At 40.6% G+C, this 25,076-nt stretch overlaps 1 long non-coding RNA gene across 1 annotated transcript; it reads left to right on the top strand.

Annotated features, from left to right (window-relative positions):
• LOC131998143 (uncharacterized) lies at positions 1 to 22,177 on the top strand. The gene is made up of 3 exons (XR_009398606.1): positions 1 to 145; positions 267 to 399; positions 22,090 to 22,177. It is a non-coding gene; the product is annotated as an uncharacterized LOC131998143 (long non-coding RNA).
• Positions 22,178 to 25,076: the final 2,899 nt, after the last annotated feature.

The following is a 25,076-nucleotide window of genomic DNA, read 5'->3' as shown; positions in this document are numbered from 1 at the left end:
ATGACATTCTGATAGAAGCAGAGTGTATCTCCCTAAGCCAGGGAACCAGTCTATCAGACACAGCTTTTAATTCAACCGGTGAGACATCTTCAGGGCCTGGCGATTTAAAGGAGCCGGAACTTCTTATCAGGACATGCTGAAACAAGTAAGTCATTCAGGGCCTTCGTGGTCCGCTTGACAGTTTCCACTTCCTTTTTTGGTCTAGAAGGGGTAGACATGCAGAATTTGAGCCGAAATTTATACCAATCCGCTTTCCTTCTTTTCAGCCGAGGGGCCACTTCTGCAGTATTTTCTCCATGGCTGAAACTAATATAACGATGATCAGAGAAGCTGTGATCACCTAACACATGCCAGTCGCTGCTTGCATCTTCCGATACACTTACATCTTCCGATACAAAGGTAATATCTAGTACCCCCTGCCTGTTCCCCATTATTACAAATCGCCAGATTTCAATTTATAATATATTCGATAAGCAGCTCATCCCCTTTCGTTGATGTCCGAACTTCCCCATATCTGGTGGTGTGCATTAGCATCGCTTCCTACAATGAGGCTCTTCTTTCCTACAGAAGCGGCTTCAACCAGAACGTAAGAAGCGACGGAAGAAGTAAAACATTTAAACTACTCTTTGCAAGAACCAGGCTCTGTGTCTGCCATTCCCTGTACCTTTGAATAGTTCAAATCCCGGAATTCTTAGTCTACGAACCATTCATCCACACACCCATGGTTCCTGGGTAAGAACCACGTCCAATCCCCCTGCCATCAGGAGGACTTTTAGAGCCGCCGAAGCAGCCTTATGATGGTCGAGATTTATCTGTAGAAAACGGACCATAGCCAGGATTCAGAACTTCCACCACTGATGTGTTAGCCTCGTCTTCTGATTCCACCAGGTTTTCATCCTCACAAGATTCGTTAGATTTTGTCATGATGCGCTCCCGTACGCATCCAGAGGCAGGTGAGAAAGCTGTGGAACCACTCTTCCTCAGAACGCTGGATACTTGTGGTGTGGACAATTCCTCCTTAGATGCTTCACTAGCTGCTGCTGTCGAAGTACTTTTTGAGTTCCGTGCTTCCCCGCTGGCGCACACACCTTGAGCCCAGTCCAACTGACCCACCCACGCAGTTCTAGTCGGGTCCCGTTTCGATGCCATCCCCTCCTTTTTCGATTGTGGCAGGGGGATTTTCAGTCTCCAGCAATCTGCGATGTCGTCAATAGTTCCTTCACTGCTTCCGCAGACCTTCAGTTTCAACTTGTTGAATCCGTAGGATACAACCCCTTCAGACTTGTTAAGGACAGCCGGAGTTTAGTACGAATACTGCGTGTCTCCGGCCACCATCAGCCTCATCCAATCTACCAATCTTTCAGTCGGTGGTTGAAAGATTGGGATTACATTCACTTAGTCTTCCAAGTATCGATTCAGGATCTGAGGGAATCCTCGGTATCCAAGCATGCGCCATTGGTCGAGAAGGAAGGAAGTGACGCACCTGGCCAGATTTCACCAATCTTTTTTAGCGCGCAACGATACATTTCAATTGAGCGTCGATCACCGTAGGCATTAGTCTGTATCGGCCCCGATACCAGCCTGCTTCGTCACAAACTGTTGGAGACCCAGGAAATTCCGCAAGGACATCGGAGTATACTGATGACAGTCCATTGACTATCCCACTTCAATTGTTCTTAGGTCTGCAGCCCTGTTCTTCTCCCTTGTCGACAACAGCCAACTGCCCAAGTTCTTTTAGGCATGGGATGCCCTCCAGGTGACCGCAGCCTGTTGGCTGACTGCGGTGCAGTTTCCGAATCTAGACGTGTAGTCTTTGAGGTGGCCTGTGCAGCGAATACCCGAGCACAATCTAAGGAGTCTCTCTTCTTATTAGTGAGAGTTTTAGGATCATTCGTACCAAGCCTCTCAATAAACCTGAGAGAGATGCATCTTCTATTAGTTCAACCTATTATAGAGCGTGTTGGTTTGCCGGGGAAGGCCGATGGTCTAGACAAATTATAGTCATGCGAAGAAAGAATAGGTTCGGCCTTGTCCTTAAGACTCGAACTAAGTGTCTTCGTCAAAAGCCCCTGCTGACCAGTTGTTTGTCGGCTCCACGCCTGGAGCAGCCCCTCCACCAGTCGAGGTTTCACTAGCAGGCAACATGCTACGGCCTGATATCACCACCGCAACTGTTGGGTCATTGGAGTCCATTCTAAGCCTACTCCAGGGCTCTAGATCTGCCGCTCCACTGGAGTGTGAAAAAATTGGCAAAACATCCCAACTGGTGTGAACGATTGACGTGACATCTATCGTTGTCATGTTCATACAAATTTCATCGCACTACACTATATAGTACTACTACAATAAAACACAGCCAGTATTTGAGAGCCATTGAATGAATCATCAAATGGGAATTGAAATCAAATCAATCATCAAAATGGGAGTTGAATCCACTTTGTGGGAATCGTATTGCAATGGCCATTTGGAAGTCTTTAAGTATCCCAAATTGAGTTTTTGTTCTATGCATTGTGTCGTCAGGGTAAATCCTTGAATATTGCCACTTTCGTTTTTATATCCTCCACCATATGATGGGGTTTGTAACACATCGAAATATTGATCCGAAGCCCAACAAAGCATGTATATTAGGGCGGATTGATTTATTTGTGTTCGAAACGTATAGCAAAAACGTAAACTATACAAAATTCTAAATTTCTTGGCAGAAGCCATGTGTCTAAAATAAAATCCTAATCCACGCCCATCAATTTGAAAATGTATATGCCAGCCTTTGCCACAAAAAAAAATAGCTTTTTCCAATTCAAGAGGCGCGGATTAGGGTTTGATTTTAAATCCATGGTTTCTTCGGAGAATTTTCTTAGAATTTCATGTAGATAACGTTTTTGCTATTTGATTTAATTTTTTTATATATTTTATATATATATTCTTGATCGTCCTGTCATTCAAGTCTATTTGAAAGTACGCTAACTTTCCAAGGAATAATGCTAGCCGCTTGAATTTTTGCCCAAATGTTTTGATATAGCTGCCATATATACTGATCTCATATCTTGACTTCCTGAGCTTCTAGACGGTGCAATTCTTATCCGATTTGACTAAAAATTTGGACAAGGTATTTAGCTGGACCAACAACTGCGACAAGCATGGTCCAAATCGATTGGTAACCTGATATAGCTGCCTTATAAACTGATATCGGAATTTGACTTCTTAAGCCTCTAGAGTGCTCAATTATTATCCAATTTGGCTGAAATTTTGAATAAATTGTTTTGTTTACAATTATGCCAAGTAGGTGCTAAATCGTTTCATAACCTGATATAGCTTCCATATAAACCGATCTCTCGGTTTTACTTCTTGAGCCTCTAGAGGCAGCAATTCTTATCCGATTTAGCTGAAATTTGGTACAACGACCTTAAACATACGTGCCAAATATGGTCTGAATCGGTTTACAGCATGATATAGCTCCCACATAAACCGATTTCCCGATTTTACATCTTGAACCTATATAGGGTGCAATTCTTATCCGATTTGGCTAAAATTTTGCACAATGATTCTACTATGGTCTCCAACATCCAAACCAAATATGGTCTGAATCGGTCCATAATCTGATATAGATCCAGTCAATTTTTATCAATTATCATTTGTTGCCTATAAGGAGATACCGGGCAAAGAACTTGACAAATCCATGGTAGAGGGTACATAAGGTTCGACCCGTTCAAACTTTTCGGCATGCTTTTCCTTGTTTGAAATCGGGGTTTGTACCGAAATTTTGTTTGTCAGCTTTTCTTTTAGATATACAGTAAATATAAAGCATTCGTTTAAATTTATTCTAAGCACGATGTAAAATTCCGCATTGAATGCCCTTAGTTCAAACGCAGAGTTTCTCTGTGCTCTACCAGCCAGAAATTAAGGCGTCCCTGGTTATACCAGCTATTTAGAGGCTCACCCTTAAAAAAAGATGAATAAAGGAAGGCAATTAAGAACGAACCATGGATCCCAAATGCCAAATATGAGTCTCGACGTTTGCTTCTCCTTCGAGACGAGCTGAATGATCGGAGATTTTTCTTTGCAAATGGACGCGTTTCGTCTTTGGTTAGAAGTCTTTTCGACCATATCAGGTGTGATGGCTTCAAGGGCAGTGTGTTGGTATGTTGCATTTGTATCGAATTTATTGCGAAAATACCTTTATGATACAAATACCACATTAACTACACTAGACAATCCTGTCTATGTGTTTTCGTGTAATGACAGATTTTTTGTCTGCAACTATAACACCACTTTCATGGTATGCACATGATTCTGTAAATCTGTTGAAAGTTCTATTGATGGTTTCGAACGCTCGCTGTTGATCCGTGGTCCTTTACGTTTTTATCAGTGATTTGTGTGCAATTTCCGCCTTTTAAAGGCTAAGGCATGATACCTAAATATTCGTTTGATGAAAAGATGAATTTCAAAATCACAATTCGTTCGGTTTGCGGACTATTCTTTATGCAGATATTGAGTAGAGGTCCTTGTCTTGATATAAAAAAAAACTTATAACCTACATCGTTTCAGGCCAGGACAAAGGCCAGCAATATTATATTATATATGTAAACTTAATATTTTTTGATTGGGTTTGTTTTGGTTTTTTCCTTTCATCATTCACATCGAATTGATAACTCCGAATGAATTTAGAGCAATCGTTTATCGATCGATTACTGAATTTTTTATCGATTATAATCAATTTACCCATATGCTGTGAAAGCATAGACAGTGAAAGAGAATAGATGGACCTTCGTACTCAGCAAAATGGCCATGAGCTGCAACGAATAGAAATCTGACCTTATCTTTAGCTTTTTTAGAGAAGTGAGAAGAAGCAAATGAGAGAACAGCTAAGCGTAAACATGTTTTGTAAATATAATTTTCACTCATAGTCACTGTCTATGAGAGAGAGAGTTTATGACCAATCCGACTCTTTGCAAAGGTGCCAGTTGCAACGAATAGAAATAAACGAGAAAATTTGAACAACAAGACAATTGTGAATGGATAAAAAAGATGATTTAGTCAAAATTAACCAATTTTGCAATTTTTTTTTGCAAAAGTGTTTTTGTGTTCTCTTATTTCCTTCTCCTCATTTCTCTAAAGAAAGAAGTCTACGTAGTCACCGTAATCGATTAGTAATGCTCCACTATCCCTTCGATTTTGAATCAAGACGCGAACGATGTTGTTAATTCCAGTGAATGCCCGATATGTCAGTCTCATTGGTTCGTACACATACCGTTAAAGTAATTTTGTTATTGTTGAATCAATGTCCTTTGGGGAACATCTTTAATTTGACAAACAATTTGCATTTTAAATTAGTTAAAGTATTTTTTGTTTATAGAATATATTTTAATTTATAAACAAATATTCCATTAACATATTTACAAATTATTGACTTTAATTTGAACAATAACGACCAAATGGTTGTTGTATTGGGAATAATAACCCTGTTAGATATGCTTCCGTTTAAAACATATATATATATTCCGTTAGATGTCGCGGAATCCCATTCCAATTCGAAGCGTATAGTTAACTTATAGCGTATAGATGGGGTGCTTATGCAAAACCGAGAGGTGAAGATGAGACAACCAAAAGAAATGAAATCTAACAAGAAATAAAACCAGAGAACGCCAGCAAGCCACTTTTTAATGTGGAGACGATAGACATGAAGCGAATGACTCGTTGTTTACGCTAACGACTCTCAACGACCAAAACATACAGTCCAATTTCTCTATAACGTAGCATTTGGGGACCGACGAAATACTTTAATATGACCTCAGTGAAAAAGAACAAACACACCGTGGGATAGAATCGCAAGAATAGTAAAAAATCTGACGTTTGAGAACGGGTAGAGATGACTCTTTGAAATTTTGAATTGTTCAAGCTGAGGTAACGATATTATAAACAGCTCTAGGTGGTGCGGACACCTCTTGTAAGCCCCTAAATCAAGCTTCATCTGTGGTCCGATTTTCAAATTTCTATTAAAAACGAAAATTTTGAATTTTGTATATAAAACTGTCCTTAAAAAACAGAAAATAAAAAAAAACGGAATAAAAACACTGAAATACCCAAATACCCATCTCAGGCAAAGATGGTTTCAAAATCGTCATTCTTTAGTAAATTGGTCGTGGAGGAGGCTACAAATATTGTTTGGTGCAAAACAATTTTTAAGGAAGCCTTTCTCGGCAAAAATTAAAAGTCGAAAATCCCAGAGACCAGAGTAGGTATTTTAGACTTTAAGTGAATTTTTTTGTATCGATTTTTTAATACATACCAGCTAACATTTTGGAAATCGAACCACAAATTAAGAATTGGCAGCCCGAAAAAAAAATCGAAATGCCGAGGTGGACTGCTGAGAGGCCCCTTTTCAACGGCAGATATTTACTTCGATTCTAATCAACTGTAAAGCATTTGAATACTCAGGAATCCTAACGTTAAGAAATTTACTAGATGCCGTAAATTGGGAATGGCGCTTCTGTTTTTTTAAGTATTTGAGAGTGTCCAAGCCAATATTCACTTTTTACATTTTAGAGTCTTCATCAGCTTTGGATACAATATGACACTTTTCTTCCAAAGACAAACTTTTAAGTTTAATCATTTTTATACCCATTCCGTTTGCAACACATCGAAATATCAATTCCCGACCCGGCAAAGTATATATATTTCGGATCGTCGTAAAATTCTAAGACGATTTAACGATGTCCGTGTGTCTGTCCGTCCCTCTGTTGTAATCACTCTACAGTCCTCAAAAATTGAGATATAGAGCTGAAATTTGGCACAGATACGTCTTTTTGATGCATGCTGTTTAAGTTCTTGAACGGGACCATATTTGGATATAGCTGCTATGTAGACCGATTTTCCGATACAGGGTCTAATGCCCATAAAAACTTTATTTTTCATCCAATTTTGCTGAAATTGGAAACAGTGAGTAGTTTTAGGTCTCCCGACATCTGACCTAAATATGGTTCACATAGGACTATATTTAGTTATAGCTGCCATATAGACCGATCTGCCAATAAAGGGTCTGTATCCCATAAAAGCTTTATTTTTTATCCGATTTCGCTGAAATTTATAACAGTGAGTAGTTTTAGGTCTACCAACTTTTGACCCAAATATAGTTCAGATAGGACTTTGTTTAGATATAGCTGCCATATAGACCGATCTGCCGATAAAGGGTCTGAAGCCCATAGAAGCTTTATTTATTGCCCAATTTCGCTGAAATTTGAAACAGTGCGTTATTTTAAGTCTCCCAAGATCTGACCTAAATATGGTTCAGATCGGACTATATTTAGATATAGTTGCCGATCTTTCGATAAGGGGTCTGAAGTCCATAAAAGCTTTATTTTTTAACCGATCACGCTGAAATTTTAAACAGTGAGTAGTTTTAGGCCTACCAACATCTGACCCAAATATGATTTAGATCGGACTTTATTTAGATATAGCCTTATTTATTTTCCGATTTCGCTAAAATTTGAAACAGTGGGTAGTTTTAGGTCTCCTGATATCCGCCACAAATATGGTTTGGATCGGACTATATTTAGATATAGCTGCCATATAGACCGATTTCCCGATAAAGGGTCTGAAGTCCATAAAAGCATTGTTTTTATCCAATTTCACTGAAATTTGAAATAGTGAGTAGTTTTAGGATACTCGCCATCCGACTCAGATATGGTAAAAATAGGACTGTATTTAGATATAGCTGTCATATAGACAGATATGCCGGTTAAGGGTCTGAATGCTCATAAAAGCTTAATTTATTATCCGATTTTGTGGAAATTTGAAATACAAAATTCAACAGTGACTTATATTTATAAGACCACTCAATGTCCGTGCCGAATTTGGGTGCATAAGTTAGCCAATTTTCATCGGATTGTGACGAAAGTGGGTTTAAATGTATGCCCGAGATGGTGGGAATCCAAAGTTCGGCCCGGCCGAACTTAATGCCTTTTCACTTTTTTTAAAGTTTTTTGTTCGGATTTTTTCCAATCCACATTTATTATCCGATTTTGCTGAAATTTGGGACAGTGAGTTGTGTTAGTCCACTCGAAATCCTTCTTCAATTTGGCTCAGATCGGTTCAGATTTGGATATAGCTGCCATATAGACCAATTTCTCGATTTAGGGTCTTAGGCCCATAAAAGCCACATTTATTATCCGATTTAGCTGAAATTTGGGACAGTGAGTTGTGTTGGGCCCTTCGACATTTTTTTCAATTTGGCTTAGATCGGTCCAGATTTGGATATAGCTGTCATATAGACCGATCTCTCGATTTAACGTTTTGGGGCCATAAAAGTTGCATTTATTGTCCGATTTTGCCAAAATTTGGGACAGTGAGTTGTGTTAGGCGCTTCGACATTTTTCTGCAACTTGGCCCAAAAACGGTCCAGATTTCGATATAGCTGCCATATAGACCGATCTCTCGATTTAGGGTTTTGGGGCCATAAAAGGCGCATTTATTGCTCGATTTCGCCAAAATTTGGGACAGTGAGTTGTGTTGGGCCCTTCGATATTCTTTTTCAATTTGGCTTGATCGGTCCAGATTTGAATATAGCTGCCATATAGACCGATATCTCGATTTAAAGTCTTGGCCAGATAAAAGGCGCATTTATAATCCGATTTCGCTGTAATTTGACACAGTGACTTATGTTAGGCTTTTCGACATCCGTGTCGTATAAGGTTCCGATCAGTTTATTTTCAGATATAGCTACTAAAAAGATTAATATTTTTTTTATACACAATTGAACAATGACTTGTACTTATTAGTATTTGGTCCAAATCGGAACATATTTCGATATAGCTGCTATGGGAAATAAGGTATGCATTTTTCACCGGATTTTGACGAAAGGTGGTTTACATATATACCTGAGGGGGTGGGTATACAAAGTTCGGCCTGGCCGAACTTAACACTTGTTTTTACTTGTTTCCCAAGATGTTGATAACCTCGGCAAGTGCGAATATCATCTGATTCTTATTCTATTGTGCGTTTCATATAATCATTTCTAACTAATGCAAATTTTGCCCATGAACATTCCACTAAGGAACAGGGGCAAACTTCTCACATATCAATGAGTGCAGTCCGATTCAAGTTTAAGCTCAATGATAAGGGGCCTCCTTTTTATAGCCGAGCCCGAACGGCGTGCCACAGTGCGACACCTCTTTTGAGAGAAGTTATACATGGCATAGTACCTCACAAATGTTGCCAGCATTAGGAGGGGAAAACCACCGCTGAAAATTTTTTCTGATGGTCACGCCAGGATTCGAACCCAGGCATTCGAGGTCATAGGCGGACATGATAACCTCTGCTCTACGGTGGCCTCCATTTCATTTCTAACAGGATATTAAAAACAAGTAAAAGCGTGCTAAGTTCGGCCGGGCCGAATCTTATATACCCTCCACCATGGACCGGCATCTCTTCTTAGGCAAAAACGGATATATATGGTCCGGTTTGGAGCACAATTAAATTATATGTTGGAGACCTGTGTAAAATGTCAGCCAATTCGAATAAGAATTGCGCCCTTTGGGGGCTCAAGAAGTAAAATAGAGAGATCGATTTATATGGAAGCTGTATCGGGCTATAGACCGATTGAGACAATAATAAACACGTATGTTGATGGTCATGAGAAAATCCGTCGCACAAAATTTCAGGCAAATCGGATAATAATTGCGATCTCTAGAGGCTCAAGAAGTCAAGATCCCAGATCGGTTTATATGGCAGCTATATCAGGTTATGAACCGATTTGAACCATACTTGGCACAGTTGTTGTATATTATGTATATAACGAAAAACGTCGTGCAAAATTTCATTCAAATCGGATAAGAATTGCGCACTCTAGAGGCTCAAGAATTCAAGGCCCAAGATCGGTTTATATGACAGCTATATCAGGTTATGGACCGATTAAAGCCATACTAGGCACAGTTGTAGGATATCATAACAAAATACGTCGTGCAAAATCAGGTTATGAACCGATTTGAACCATACTTGGCACAGTTGTTGTATATTATAACGAAAAACGTCGTGCAAAATTTCATTCCAATCGGATAAGAATTGCGCACTCTAGAGGCTCAAGAAGTCAAGACTCAAGATCGGTTTATAAGACAGCTATATCAAAACATGGACCGATATGGCCCATTTACAATACCAACCGACCTACACTAATAAGAAGTATTTGTGTAAAATTTCAAGCGGCTAGCTTTACTCCTTCGGAAGTTAGCGTGCTTTTGACAGACAGACGGACGGACGGACGGACAGACGAACGGACATGGCTAGATCGACATAAAATGTCGCGACGATCAAGAATATATATACTTTATGGGGTCTCAGACTAATATTTCTAGTAGTTACAAACAGAATGACGAAATTAGTATACCCCCCATCCTATGGTGGAGGGTATAAAAAATACTTCTAAATATATTCTTGTCTGAAATTACTAAAGGTTTGGTCCTGAATGCCTCGGGGAGGTTCTTCCAGGTTTTGACTGCTGATCAAGTGTTATTTAGTGTCATTCTACAAAGTCTGCATGCCCATGTTTTAACTCCAACCATTGAATATTCTTAAACTTGACGCAATAGACTGTTGCCTTCCAATTCCAAATGGCCAAATTGCAGGCCATTTAATGACAGAAACACAAAAACGATATGATATTTAACAAAAATATGTTTTATTATGTAGACTTGTTCATGGTACACGGATAGTAGCTAATTACCCTTTTGAGGGAAATGAAAACTTGTACGATTTGAATATTGCAATTAGCAATGCGATAAAATTACCTAGACGATACATATGTATGCACGAACGTAGCTATCATACATGCATTGGCTATACGTATCCATAGTTTAAAGCGAATATGTGTGCACGTAAAATTATATATTTATAATAAATACGTATTTATTTAATTAAACCGTCAATCATTCATTCTTACGAGTAATGCTTATGACGACCGCAAACATGCAACGCAACACAAGAAGAATTGATTTGTTTAAGAGCTGTACACAATGATCGAGGAGCAACAGTGTGAGGAGGTGCGAAACATCATTGCATGATTCATAATTCCTCTACCACCAAAAAGTGTTAATCCAAGCTTCATTAAGCCCGAGTACATATCTGACGTTTGCGATGCGATGCGACAAAATTCGCAGCGAATACAAAATCCAAAAAAAAACCAGTTTCTCACTTAATCACTGGTTAACTGCGGCTCATTGGATTTACATAATGGCAGGCGGCAGTAATAACTGTAACAAGCTTCTGAGCAAACATTTTAATATTTAGTAGGTACATGCATTTGCGGGTGTGTGTTTCAAAAATCCATATGGAGAGGGTTAGGTTTTAGTGGCAGCCTTCAATCGTACTAACTAAGACATTTTAGTCCACTGCAATGCCACGGGAATAGGAACAGGGAAAATGAGTGGCCTCCTAGTTAGTACATTTCATAATATATAGTACTCGTATTGTCGAGTGTGTGTGTGTGTATGGAATATCCATATGGAAGTTTGGTCAGGTAAAGTTTTAGTGGCGGTCTTCAATCAGACTAAGATTGGAATTTTGTCCATAGCTATGCCACAGGAACAGGAGAAACAAGTAAAAAGGCGTTAAGTTCGGCCGGGCCGAACTTTGAATACCCACCACTTGGGGTATATATGTAAACCAATTTTCATCAAAATCCGTTGAAAATTGCATACCTTATGTCCCATAGAAGTTATATCGAAATATTGGGTTGCCCAAAAAGTAATTGCGGATTTTTTAAAAGAAAGTAAACGCATTTTTAATAAAACTTAGAATGAACTTTAATCAAATATACTTTTTTTACACTTTTTTTCTAAAGCAAGCTAAAAGTAACAGCTGATAACTGACAGAAGAAAGAATGCAATTACAGAGTCACAAGCTGTGAAAATTGGTCAACGCCGACTATATGAAAAATCCGCAATTACTTTTTGGGCAACCCAATATGTTCCAATTTGGGCCAAACACTAATAAATACAAGTCAATGTTCAATTGTGTACAACAAAATATTGGTCTTTTAAGTAGCTATGTCTAAAAATAAACCGATCTGAACCATATACGACACGGATGTCGAGAAGCCTAACATAAGTCACTGTGTCAAATTTCAGTCGGCAATCGGATTATAAATGCGCCTTTTATGGGTCCAAAACTTTTAATCGAGAGATCGGTCTATATGGCAGCTACATTCAAATCTGAACCGACCAGGGCCAAATTGAAGAAAGATATCGAGGGGCCTAAGACAACTCACTGTCCCAAATTTCAGCAAAATTGGATAATAAATGTGGCTTTTATGAGCGCAAGACCCTAAATCGGAGAATGGGTCTATATGGCAGCTATATCCAAAACTGGACCGATCTGGGCAATATTGACGAAAGATGTCGAGGGGTCTAATAAAATTCACTGTCCCAAATTTCATCAAAATCGGATAATAAATGTGGCTTTTATGAGCGCAAGACCCTAAATCGGAGGATTGGTCTATATGGCAGCTATAACCAAATCTGTACCGATCTGTGCCATATTGCAGAAGTATGTCAAGGGACTTAACTTAACTCAACGTCCCAAATTTCGGCGACATCGGACAATAAATGCGCCTTTTATGGGTCCAAACCCTTAAGTCGAGAAATCGGACTATATGGCAGCTATATCCAAATCAGAACCGATCAAGGCCAAATTGAGGATATATATCGAGGGGCCTAAGACAACTGCCTGCCCCGAATTTCAGCAAAATCTGATAATAAATGTGGCTTTTAAGGGCCTGAGACCCCAAATCGGAGGCAGCTATAACCAAATATGAACCGATCTGGGCCAAATTAACGAAGGATGTCGAGGGGACTTACACAACTCACTGTCCCAAATTTCATCAAAATCGGATAATAAATGTGGCTTCTATGGGCCTAAGACCCTAAATCGGCGGATCGGTCTATATGGGGGCTATGTAAAGATATAGTCCGATTTAGACCATCTTCGAACTTAACTTGCTTATGAACAAAAAAAAATCTGTGCAAAGTTTCAGCTCAATATCTCTATTTTTAAAGACTGTAGTGCGATTTCAACAGGCAGACGGACAGACGGACGGACATGTCTAGATCGTCTTAGATTTTTACGCTGATCAAGAATATATATACTTTATAGGGTCGGAAATGGATATTTCGATGTGTTGCAAACGGAATGACAAAATGAATCGGTGGTGGGTATAAAAAGTGACCTTCTACTTCGTAACACTAATACAACCAGAGCGCTTATAACTTGCGAATGTTCGCATCCGGTTATTCAGACAAGCCTTCAAAGAAATACCTAAAGTGGTACTTCTTTTGGAGGCCACTGCAGTGCAGAGATTGGCATGTCCTTCTATGACGCTGAACGTCTGAGTTCGAGTCCTGGCGAGATCATCAGAAAAAATTTTCAGCGGTGGTTTTCCCCTCCTTAGGCTGGCAACATTTGTGAGGTACTATGGGGTACCATGTAAAACTTCTCTCCAAAGAGGTGTCGCACTGCGGTACGCCGTTCGGACTCGGTTATAAAAAGAAGGCCCCTTATCATTGAGCTTAAACTTGAATCGGACTGCGCTCATTGATATGTAAGAAATTTGCCCCTGTTCCTTAGTGGAGTGCTCATGGGCAAAATTTGTTTGTTTTATTTGGTACTTCTGTTAGTTCAGGACAGTTATATAGCAGATGATTGACTCACTCTTTCAATTCTTTCAAAGGCTGCAGTTACCACTTCCGGTGACCGACCTATGATATCGATGTCGTCGGCATAGGCGAGTAGCATGTGTTCCCTTGTGGTTAGTGTGCCATATCTATTCACATCTGTATCTCGTATAATCTACTCCAGCAGGATATTAAAGAGATCACACAACAGGCTGCCTCCTTGTCTGAAACCTCGATTGGTATTAAATGGTTCGAAGTGATTTTTTCCTATTCTTACTGAGGAACGCGTATCAGCAAGTGTCATCCTGCAGAGTCTTATTAATTTTGCAGGGATACCAAACTCAGACATGGCTTGAAATACCTTTAAACGTAAAGGAGTATCGAAGGCAGCTTTGTAGTTAACAAAGAGATGTTAGGTGTTGATTTGTCCTTCTCGGGTCTTTTCCAGGATTTGGCGCCGTGTGAATATCTGGTCCAGGGTGGATTTACCAGGTCTAAAACGGCATTGATAGGGCCCAATTATCTCATTGACTTTAGGTTTTAATCTTTCACACAGTACGCTCGAGAGTATCTTGTATGCGATGGGGAGGAGACTTATTCCTCTGTGGTTGGCACATTCCGTCTTGTCTCCTCTCTTGTGTACGGACCATAGTATGCTGAGGTTCCAATCATCAGGTATGCGTTTTTCTAGCCAGATTGCGCAGATAAGCTGATTCATACGCCTTATCAGCGTGTCGCCTCCGGTCTTAAATAGTTCAGCGGGTAACCCGTCGGCTCCTGCTGCCTTGTTGTTCTTTAGTCGGGTTACTGCTACTTAGACCTCATTCTGACTAGGAGGTAAATATTTTATACCATCATCAGGGATTGGTTCTGCGGTATCCTCTTCGCCGCCAACATCGGACACTAGCAGTTGGCTAAAATTTTCTTTCAATTTCCTCAGCATGTTATCTGTGTCAGTAACCAGATTTCCTTCTTTGTTTCTGCAGGAGGATGTGCCTGCACCAAAGCCATCGGTTTGATGTTTAATTCTTTGGTAGAATTTCCGGACTTCATTCTGACTCCTGTACATCTCAATTCGCTCACATTCACGTCTTTCCATTTCCTTTTTCTTTCTACGTAACAGACGTTTCTCCTCTCTCCTTTTCTCCCGATACCTCTCCTTCACCTGGCGAATTGCTACTGATTGCAGGGTTGCTCTATATGCCGCGTTCTTGGCTTCAGTAGCATCTCGACACTCTTGGTCGTACCATTAGTTTATTGGAGGAGGCTTCCGGTACCCAAGTATGGATCGCGCGGCACTTTTCCATGGAGTGGGCAATAGTTTGCCACTGCGCGATTATATCATCGGAACAAGGAGTGCCTTCATCAAGCAGTTGGGTCGGTCGAGAGGAGTATGCCGCTGCCATTTGTTGGGTTTGCAGATTTTCAATGTCCAGCTTCCGTGCAGTGTCAGATCGTACTTTCCTCGCCATGTTCAAACGGGTTCGAACCTGTGCTCCAACAAGGTAATGAATCGAATCTATATTCGCTCCACGGATCGATCGTACATCTAACACGCTGGATGAATGCCATCCATCTATCACAACGTGATCATTTTGGTTCCTCATGTTTTGAGCGGGTGACAGCCATGTGGCTTTTTGAATATGTTGAAATCTATTGCTACTAACGACCATGTTTTTTACCGCGGCGAAATCTATCAGCCTCAACTCATTACTGGACGTTATTTTGTGGATGCTAAACCTTCAGGCTGTTGGACCTAAAATGTCTTCCTTCCCTTTCTTCGCATAAAAATCTCCCAGAACGATTTGAATATCATGGGCGGGGCAGCGGTCATATTCTCTCTCTAGGCACTCGTAGAAAATATCCTTGGTCTGCTCGTCTTTGTCTTCCGTCGGGGCATGGGCACAAACAAGGCTGATGTTGAAGAATTTGGCTTTTATGCGGATTGTGGCTAGCCTCTCATCCACCGGAGTAAAGCTGGAGATAAGGTGTTTCAGTCTCCGACTAACCACAAATCCACAGCCAAGTTCATGCTTCGTTTTATGGCAGCTGTAGTATAGTTCGTTGCCGTTTGGTGTTGTAGTGACGCCATTCCCAGTCTATCGCACTTCCTGTAAGGCGGTAATATATGCCTTGTACTTCTCTAATACATCTGCCAGCGCGTATACTGCACCTTCTCTATAAAGAGTGCGGACATTCCAGGTGCAGATCTGCAAATCATGGTCCTTTATTCGTTTGAGTGGGTTGCCAATGTTTTTACTATTCCTTTGTTTCTCATAGTATTGGGTTGCCCAAAAAGTAATTGCGGATTTTTTAAAAGAAAGTAAATGCATTTTCAATAAAGCTTAGAATGAACTTTAATCAAATATACTTTTTTTACACTTTTTTTCTAAAGCAAGCTAAAAATAACAGCTGATAACTGACCGAAGAAAGAATGCAATTACCGAGTCACAAGCTGTGAAAAAATTTGTCAACGCCGACTATATGAAAAATCCGCAATTAATTTTTGGCAACCCAATAGTTCTCATAGTTTTCCGGGGGCGGGTTACTGGCCCAGCGCTCCAACCGCATGGGTTTTGTAGAATTACACATGTATCCCTCGTTGTGGCGAGCCGCTTGCTTCAAGATCCAACGCTCGCCTCCAGCCGCCCCTAACCTGGGAACAGACGCTGATCTTGGCCATTGGTTATATAAAGGCGCCAATAACTCGCCTTGCCATCTCGAGTATCATTGGCACTCAGTATTAATTAAGAGCTAGTGCCACCTGACTCCTCACTGAGACTCTCCTCTCGAAGTAAGGTTCATACGTTTGTGAAACTGCTGGCGTTTACTTGCTGTATGATATTTACATTTTGAAATCGGACAACAAATGCGACCTATACCTTGATTACAAGCATACATGACCAGACAGAGGAACAGACGGACATAGCTAAATCAATTCAGGAAGTAATTCTAAGCCGATCGGTATGCTTAACCGCGGGTCTAATTCATATTCACAAAGCTATAATTGCCTCTTCCACAGTTGTAGTGTAGGATATAAATATTAAGTTGGAAGTCATGCATCCTTTATAGACGCAATGTATCTTATAGGTTGCATTCAGTGTCGGATCAATCAATGTTCAGACAAAAAAATAAAATATCGATAGTGCCAGCTCTACTTCGAAGCCACTAAAGGTGTTTCCGATGGCAGGAGCATTCGAAGTTGTTCTTATCCCGGAATCATGGATGTGTTGAGGAATGGTTAAGAATTACTGGATTTAAACTACTAAAGGTACGGGGAATGGGAGACACGGAGCTTCTATTCCTACAAAGAGTAGTCTAAATGTTTTTCTTCTGCCGGCGCTAAGCACTGAAGATTCAGTAGTAGCCAGCCTTGAAATGATGTATGACACATGATTCAGAGATGTTGCCTTCAAGCCGTAAGTTGGTGGTTAAAGCCACTTTGTAGGAAACAAAAGCCCCATTGTAGGAAGTGATGCTAATGCTTATCACCAGACATGGGAAAATTCATATATCAACGAAATGGGTGAGCGGCTCATCAAATAACCTATAAGTTGCAATCTGGCGATTTGTAATAAAGGCAATAAACGTATCTCTGTTACCAGGAACAGGCAGGAGGTACTAGATTACTGTTACCTTTGCATCGGAGAATATCAGCGAAAGGATATGTGAATTGATGACCACAGCTTTTCTAATCATCGTTATATAAGTTTCAGCCTTAACGAAAATACTGCAGAAGTGGTCCCTTGGCTAAACAGAAGAAGGGCGGATTGGGATAACTTTCACACACACCACTTCTTTAATAGCAAGAGTCTCCACTTGCAACACATTACCGTGGTCGGGTAACCTAATCGATATGACTAGTTCTGGTTCTACACCCCAAAGCCCACCTGGTCCTCTAGTCTGGAACAATACGTGAAAGTCTACGTACCTTTTATTACCAGGGTTTTTGTAGTTCCAATCGGTTCTATCACGAATAATAGTACAGGCAATGTGTAATTCACAATGCCTGGAACATCGCATAGCCAAATAGAAGGCCTAGCCTCACAGCGGTGGTCACTGCAATTTGTCACAATATGCAGAGGCATGAGCTCTAGCTTCAAATTCAGTTGAAGCTACAGCTGATGCCCAAACAAGCCATCTCTTGGATCTGGCTTAGAATTGAATAGTTGATGGACTTTTGGAGCGCCGTCCGCCAGACCACATTAGATCGTGTCGTCCTCAGTGCTGTTCTGATGCAAGCCATCCCTTGGATCTGGCTTAGAATTGAACAGTTGCTGGACTTTTGTAGCACCGTCCACCAGACCACAACCCTCCACCATAGGATGGGGGTATACTAAATTCGTCATTCTGTTTGTAACTACTACAGGAAATAGTCTAACAGCGTCAAATCACACGACCGATGCGGCCAATCGACAATGACCATTTCGTGAGATAACACGTTCTCCAAACTTGGTTTCCAGGAAATTGATCGTGAAATTCGCTGTATGGCTTGTGGCGTAGTCCTGTTGGAACCATATGTCTTCCAAGTCCATATCATCCAATTGGCGCCAAAAATATCCTGTTATCATTGAACTGTAGCGATTCTCATTCGCAGTAAGGTGCAGGTCTTGATTATCACGGAAGAAGTACGGCCCAATGACACCGCCGGCCCATAAACCGCAGCAAACCGTATTTTTTTCCGAATGCTGTGATGGTTAAGGTGAGGATTGCTGTCCGAAAAACAACGCATACTTTGCTTATTGTCGGAGCCATTCAGCTAGAAATGATCCTCGTCGCTGAAGATGATTTTTCGATGAAAATGGAGAAGACACTGATTCCGAATTTCGGCAGTAAATTTTAATAATAAACCTCGCCGAAGAGAAATGCTAAAAGAGTGGCAAAAAATATGGCCTCGTGTCCCTATCGGTCTGCTTTTATAGCGTCCCTGATGAAAAACCCTTTACAAAGATTTCTCTCACGACTTTCAACTGATTTTAATAAATTTGTTTTATTCGGTCTTTGCATTGATATTGCTTCTACATACATAAATCGATCTCCTGATTTTTACTTCTCATTTTCGTTTGATAAATTAAATACAGTATCGATTTTTTTTATTAGAAATATTGATAATATCGAATGTTGCGATTATCGATAGTTTCCCAGCTCTAGTTCTAAGTCGATTTAGCCATGTCCATTCGTCTGTCTGTCTGTCGAAAGCACGCTAACTTACGAAGGAGTAAAGCTAGGCGCTTGAAACTTTGCACAAATACTTCTTATAAGTACAGGTCTGTTAGGATTGCAAATGGGCCAAATCGGTCCATGTTCTGACCTAGCTGCCATATAAACCGATCTTGGATCGTGACTTCTTGAGCCTTTAGAGGGTGCAATTCTTATACAATTTATGAAAATTTCCTTGTGTTATGACTCCCAACAACTCTGCTAAGTATGGTTCAAATCAGTTCATAACCTGATGTAGCTGCCATATAAACCGATCTCGGGTCCTGACTTCTTGAGCCTTTTCAGTGCGTAATTCTCATCCGATGTGGCTGAAATTTTGCACGAAGTGTTTTGTTATGACTTCCAACAATTGTGTCAAGTATGTTCTTAATCGGTTTATAAGCTGATATAGCTCCCATATAAACCGATCTCCCAATTCTTACCCTATTCGGCTGAAATTTTGCTCAATGCCTTCCACTATGGTCTCCAACATCCAAACAAAGTTTGGCCTGTATCGCTCCAAAAACCTGATATAGCTTTAATAGCATATCAAATTGTATGCATTATCCTTTTTTTGCCTATAAAGAGAAATCGGGCAAAGAACTTGACAAATGCGATCCATGGTGGAGGGTATAAAAGATTCGGCCCGGCCGGACATACCACTCTTTTACTAGTTTTAGGTTATGTTTTTAAACTTATCATTTAAAAAAAGAATTTTTCAAAAAATAATAATTGGACAGTTATCTATGAAGAAAGATAAGAATCAATCAGCGAACAAAATTTGAAACGGATGGTCATTTCCGTTAGTAAATAGGAAATTAAATTTAAAGATAGCATGTTTATGCTAAAGTTTTGGTTCTTTGGCTAAAATCCTTAGAATAAGGAAAAATCTTAAATTTTGGGCCAACTTTTTTTAGTGTGGTTGAAGCCCCCAAACTATTGCCAATGTCTTATTGCATCTGTATAGGGCAAAAGTTACCATTTTCGCCTTTCCGAAATGTTGACTTTGAGGTTCAATTCCTCTGTCCAACAAAATTCCCAGATATAAATGGGAAATTTTCTCCTTTCAAGGGGAGACAAATAACAACTTCCGGCTTAAAGCGTTTAACTAGACTAGACTTCTTTCATCGGGAGCCAAAGTGGTGCATACTTCTCAACCAAGAGGTGTCACTTTTCAGCGACACGCCGTTCGGACTCGGTATAAAACAGGAGGTCCCCTTATCAATGAGCCTAAATTTGAATCGGGCAACACTCAATTGATATTGTGAGAAGTTAGTTTCCCTCTAATTTGTTCCGCAATGGGATGTTTGGGAAACACTAAACACTAAACAGACTTCTTTCATCATAAAAGCTTCCTTTGGGGGCAATTCTTCCAGCGTTTCTCTAGCATTTCAATACCTTTCTTGTAGGACGACTTATCTTTTTGTCCCTAGAACTTCAGTGGGGACAAATCTCTTTCCATGGAGCATTTAAGTATTTTCTGACTATTACAACATGAGACTCAAATAAGAGTGTTTTTGAAGTGGAACACGAATCCGATATATATTTTCAAGGTCAACTCACTGAGTTGCTGCCCATCCCCCAAAACACCCCCAAGCCGGTCATTTTTGCCGACTATGGAAATATGGGGCTTAAATTAAAGGTATGTGGGAGTAGACCACGTATCTGATATCAACATTAGGGGCCAACTGTCTAGCGAACGTCCCACCACCATAACAACCCCCAAATAGGACGTATTTGCTCACCAAGACAATTTGGGTCCTTAAGAGAGGGGAACTAAATATTCATAGTTTTTAGGGCCAATACCCAAACCGGACATATTTGCTGACTTTTGCAATAAGGATTTTAAATGAGATTAGAAAACTAATTTAATATCCAATTTAGAGGCCAATGGCAATATGGAGTTCAAATAAATGATATATAGATATATGTGGAGTTTAATGAAAGGTATTGGGGGGTAGAGAGAATTGATACCCATTTTCGGAACCAATTTTCTGGGGGTCTACCCCTTTCCCAAAATACCCCACAAACAGCAATTTTTTAGTGACCATCGCAATATGGGGCTCAAATAACGGTATTTGGGAGTAGAATACGAATTTGATATCCAAATGTAGGACCAAGTATTCTGGGCATCACCCCTTTCCCAAAACATCCCTAAAGGGAAAAAAATTTTCGACCATGCTAATATGTGGCTCAAATGAAAGGTATTTGAGATTAGAAAACGAATTTGATAACCTATTTTGGGGCCATGTGTTTGGGGGACGCTTCATCCTGTGAACTCCTCTTTAGCCAATGGCAATATGGGGTTTAAATGAAAGGTATTTGAGAGAAGAGCATGATGCTGATATTTTTTCAGGATCAAGTATCTGGTGGACCACTTCTCCCCCGAAAACACCACTAAATCAGACATCATAAGAATATCGGGCTGAAATGATGCTATTTTAAGAATGGAGTACACCTTAAATCCAAACTTAAATTCGTAGACCAATAAAGATCATATGGGATTCAGATAAAGGCACTTATATTGTTAAACTGTTAGTCAAGCGATACACTATTTTCGTAGCATGGTATTTCACTAAAAGATCTTTAATTGTTGAAAATAAATATTACAAGGAAACTTTTGTTCCATATAAAGTAAAAGAAGGCGCAGCGGAGCGGGCCAGGGTCAGCTAGTTATCTATGAAATTTGGTATTTAGCCTAGAGCCCTAATAAAAGAACAAAGTCAATGTGGTTTTTGTCGATGACATAATCGTGCTGTTCACCCTCATTAACATTTTAGCATTCACAATGTGGAGTTATAACAAAAGCATACACTTAACTGCTGAAATTATAAAAAGTCATCATAATTATTTTTATTTGTACAATACAATTATTGCAGCTAGTTAAGGTTGCCTCACATGTTGCATGCACATTCGGACATACCCACATACACATGGATGTACATGGTCAGTAATAGCCATTTAGTTACCTGTGAGACGATACACCCCCAATTATTGTGTCCAATGTTCCGCCCTCCACCTGTCAACCGATACTTCCATGATTTGCAATTATGACTTCATAACATATGTCATGCATATTCAAATTGATGAACTACTCCATGCTAGGAATTGGGTGACCTCATCTGCATCAGTTCATGATCTATGGCAATCAACACAAATTTTCGTTTTTTGCACTTTTTGAGTACCTATTAGAAAAAACGCAACTAAATACAAAACATATTATTTATTTCAGTATACAGTCACCATAGCGGATAATCTCCAGTGCTGTTCATAGATTAGCATGCTTGTCTACAGAGCCGAACGCCTGGTTTCAAATTCCCTGCCTGACTATTCCCTCACTAATGCTGGAGATATTTGTGATTAGTATATGCGAGTTTTATGGTATTTATATGTACGAGTAATTGGGCGAATTATTAAATACAAATATTTTTTACCGCCGATAATCGCTCTCTCTCTGGAATCCAGTCGCAAACTTTGAAGTTCCTGCCCATAAATTAGAGTGATATTCTATCGTAAGATTGATCTAGGTTGCATTGTATGCATTGTCACAAAGCGCAAGCACTTGAAAGTTTGTTTCGAAATTTCGAATATATGTTTCGACAAACGGACATCATTTTTGTTTTTTTAGTAGCTGAACCCGGCCCATTCCGCTGCGCCTTCTTTTACTATTTAGGTTAGGTTAGGTTAAAAAAGAGGGTGCAGATATTAATATGCCCCATGCCACTATGGACATACACCTAAGCCAGTAGTCGGCTTGTTGTGCGCTCTAAAAACTATAAAGTAACCTCTAAAGAGAAAATTTTAACTTAGGAATTCCGTGCTACTTACAAAATCCTTAATTGTTTTCAATGCCACTCCCCTAAGTTGGTTCATGTCTAATATTGTGTCTCCACCTAAGAACCGGTATCTGTTGGACGCGAAAGCCGGGCAATGACAAAGGAAATGCTCCAACGCCTCATCATCTTCCCCACATAACCTACACATGCTATCATTTGCCGCACCGATTTTACATAAGTGGGCTCTTAGTCCTATGCGTCCCGTTATGATACCAATAGCTATACTTACCTCCTTCTTGTTTCCTTTCAGTAATAGCCTCGTCTTCTCACGATCTGGATCCCCCCAAAGGATTTTCGCCGTCCTACCGACCGCTTCGCTATTCTACAATGTTGCATGCGCATTCGTCGCCCATTCCCTTAACTCGGACTGCGTCGAGTTAACCCCGCTTTGGGTTAACCAAGTTTATAGACGACAGTCCTCTGGCCTTCACCGCCAAATCGTCTGCTCTTTCATTTCCCCTTACTCCGTTATGGCCCGGCACCCAAACGAACCGGATTTTCCCATCCTCAGAGAAGGCGTTAATCTCCTTCTTACACTTCAAGACTGTTCGTGACCTTACCGTCCTGGTTGTTACTGCCCTTATGGCAATTTTACTATCGGTAAAGATGTTCACACTCGACGTCCTCGCGTTAGCACCACACCACTTCACGCATTCCGTGATCGCACGGATCTCCGCCTGCAGGACCGTATTATGGTCAGGCAGTCTAAAACAGATCTCTGTCCCTGGGTTCTCAATGTAAACCCCTCGGGCCCACTCTGTCTTCTAGCTTTGATCCATCCGTGTAACATGATCCTCCAGATGGCAATACTAGGGTTCCGTCAATCCAAGACTGTGCCGATGGCAGCAGTGCCACGCACTCGACTTCAAGGTTCATCTCAGGTATCCGATCGGAAACCTCTCCCCTTCCTTCCAGGTTCCCTATCATTGCCTCGATTATACCGCGATGGTATGAGCTGCTCCCATCCTCAATCCATTCTCCCGTGGCCTTAAGTCTCATAGCCGTAGTGGCTGCCTCACACTTAATCTGTATGTCAACGGTTCGGATATCTAGAATAGTCTCCAGTGGTCCTCATCGCTCCGCCTATGCCAAGACAAGATGTTCTCTGAACCTGTTGTCTCTGTATTGGTCTAATCACGCTCCTGTAGAGCCAGTGGTCTATCCTCGGATTCAGGCCCCATTTTGAGCCTACGGCCCGTCTACATAGTGTCCAACATCTGTGAGCCTTCTCAGTACGCTCCTGAATGTGACACTTCCAATTCAGTTTCCTATCCAAGATGACACGTAAGTATTTGACCTTGTCAGATATCGGAATCGTCTTATTAAGGAAACGTGGTGCGTTAAATTGGCCCACCTTCGTCTGGGTCTAGCCCAGTCATAGGCCATATGCAAGACACTTTCGGCCATTCTGCATAGCTCGTTCGAATTCTTATCCCTTAGAAGTATTATAACATCGTCTGCGTAGCAGACGGGTTCAAGTCCCTCAGTCAGCAGCCGTAATAGGTAATTTATGGTGGTGACCCATAGGAGTGGCGATAAAATGCCCCCCTGTGGCGTGCCCTGTGCCACTTTCTCCCTCAAATTTATGCCATTGGACACACAATTTATCCACCTGTTCCTTAGCATATGTTTTATTCAGTCTCTAAGGACCGGGTCCACCCGGTACTGGACTGAGGATTGGATCAGTATGTCGCTCCGCACATTTACAATTTAAAGAACAAAATTATCCTTTGAATATTTATTTTCGACGATTCAAAAGCTTTCAGTAAAATACCATGCTACGAAAGTGGTTTATGTATTTATGTCGCTAGACTCCGAGTTTAACAACATAAATGCCCTTTTGGGAATCCCCTTTGATCTTCATTGGTCAATGAATTTGCTCGAAGGGCTAAGGGTCATTAAAATTTGGATGTACTCCATTCTTAAAGGACTTTATAAAAACCCGATATTTTCATGTACCCCAGGGTGGTGTTTGGCGGGTTTAAGGGTTGGTATGAACCCCCAGAAACGTGATCCCGAATGTGGGTATCAATTTTGTGCCTTACTCCCAATTACCTTTCATTTAAGCCCCATATTGCCATGGTCGGTAAAAATGTATTTTTGATTAAGGGGTGTTTAGGGGGGGGGGGGGGGGGAGGGGTGGTCCTCCAGACACTTAGCACTGAAAATGTATCAGCATCGAACTCTACTCTCAAATACCATTTATTTGAAACCTATATTGCCATTGGTTTAAGGGAGGCGTTCCCCAAATACTTGGCCCCAAAATTGGTTATCAAATTCGTTTTCTAATCACAAATACCTTTCATTTGAGCACCTTATTGCAATAGCCAGATAATGAGTCTGGCTTGGGGGTGGGTCCAAAAAACGATCAATATCGTGCTCC

The sequence above is a fragment of the Stomoxys calcitrans genome, chromosome 5, assembly GCF_963082655.1.
Source record: "Stomoxys calcitrans chromosome 5, idStoCalc2.1, whole genome shotgun sequence".
In the NCBI taxonomy this organism is placed as follows: Eukaryota; Metazoa; Arthropoda; class Insecta; order Diptera; family Muscidae; genus Stomoxys; species Stomoxys calcitrans.
Note: the sequence above shows the minus strand (reverse complement) of the source record. Positions and strands in the feature narration are given on the sequence as shown.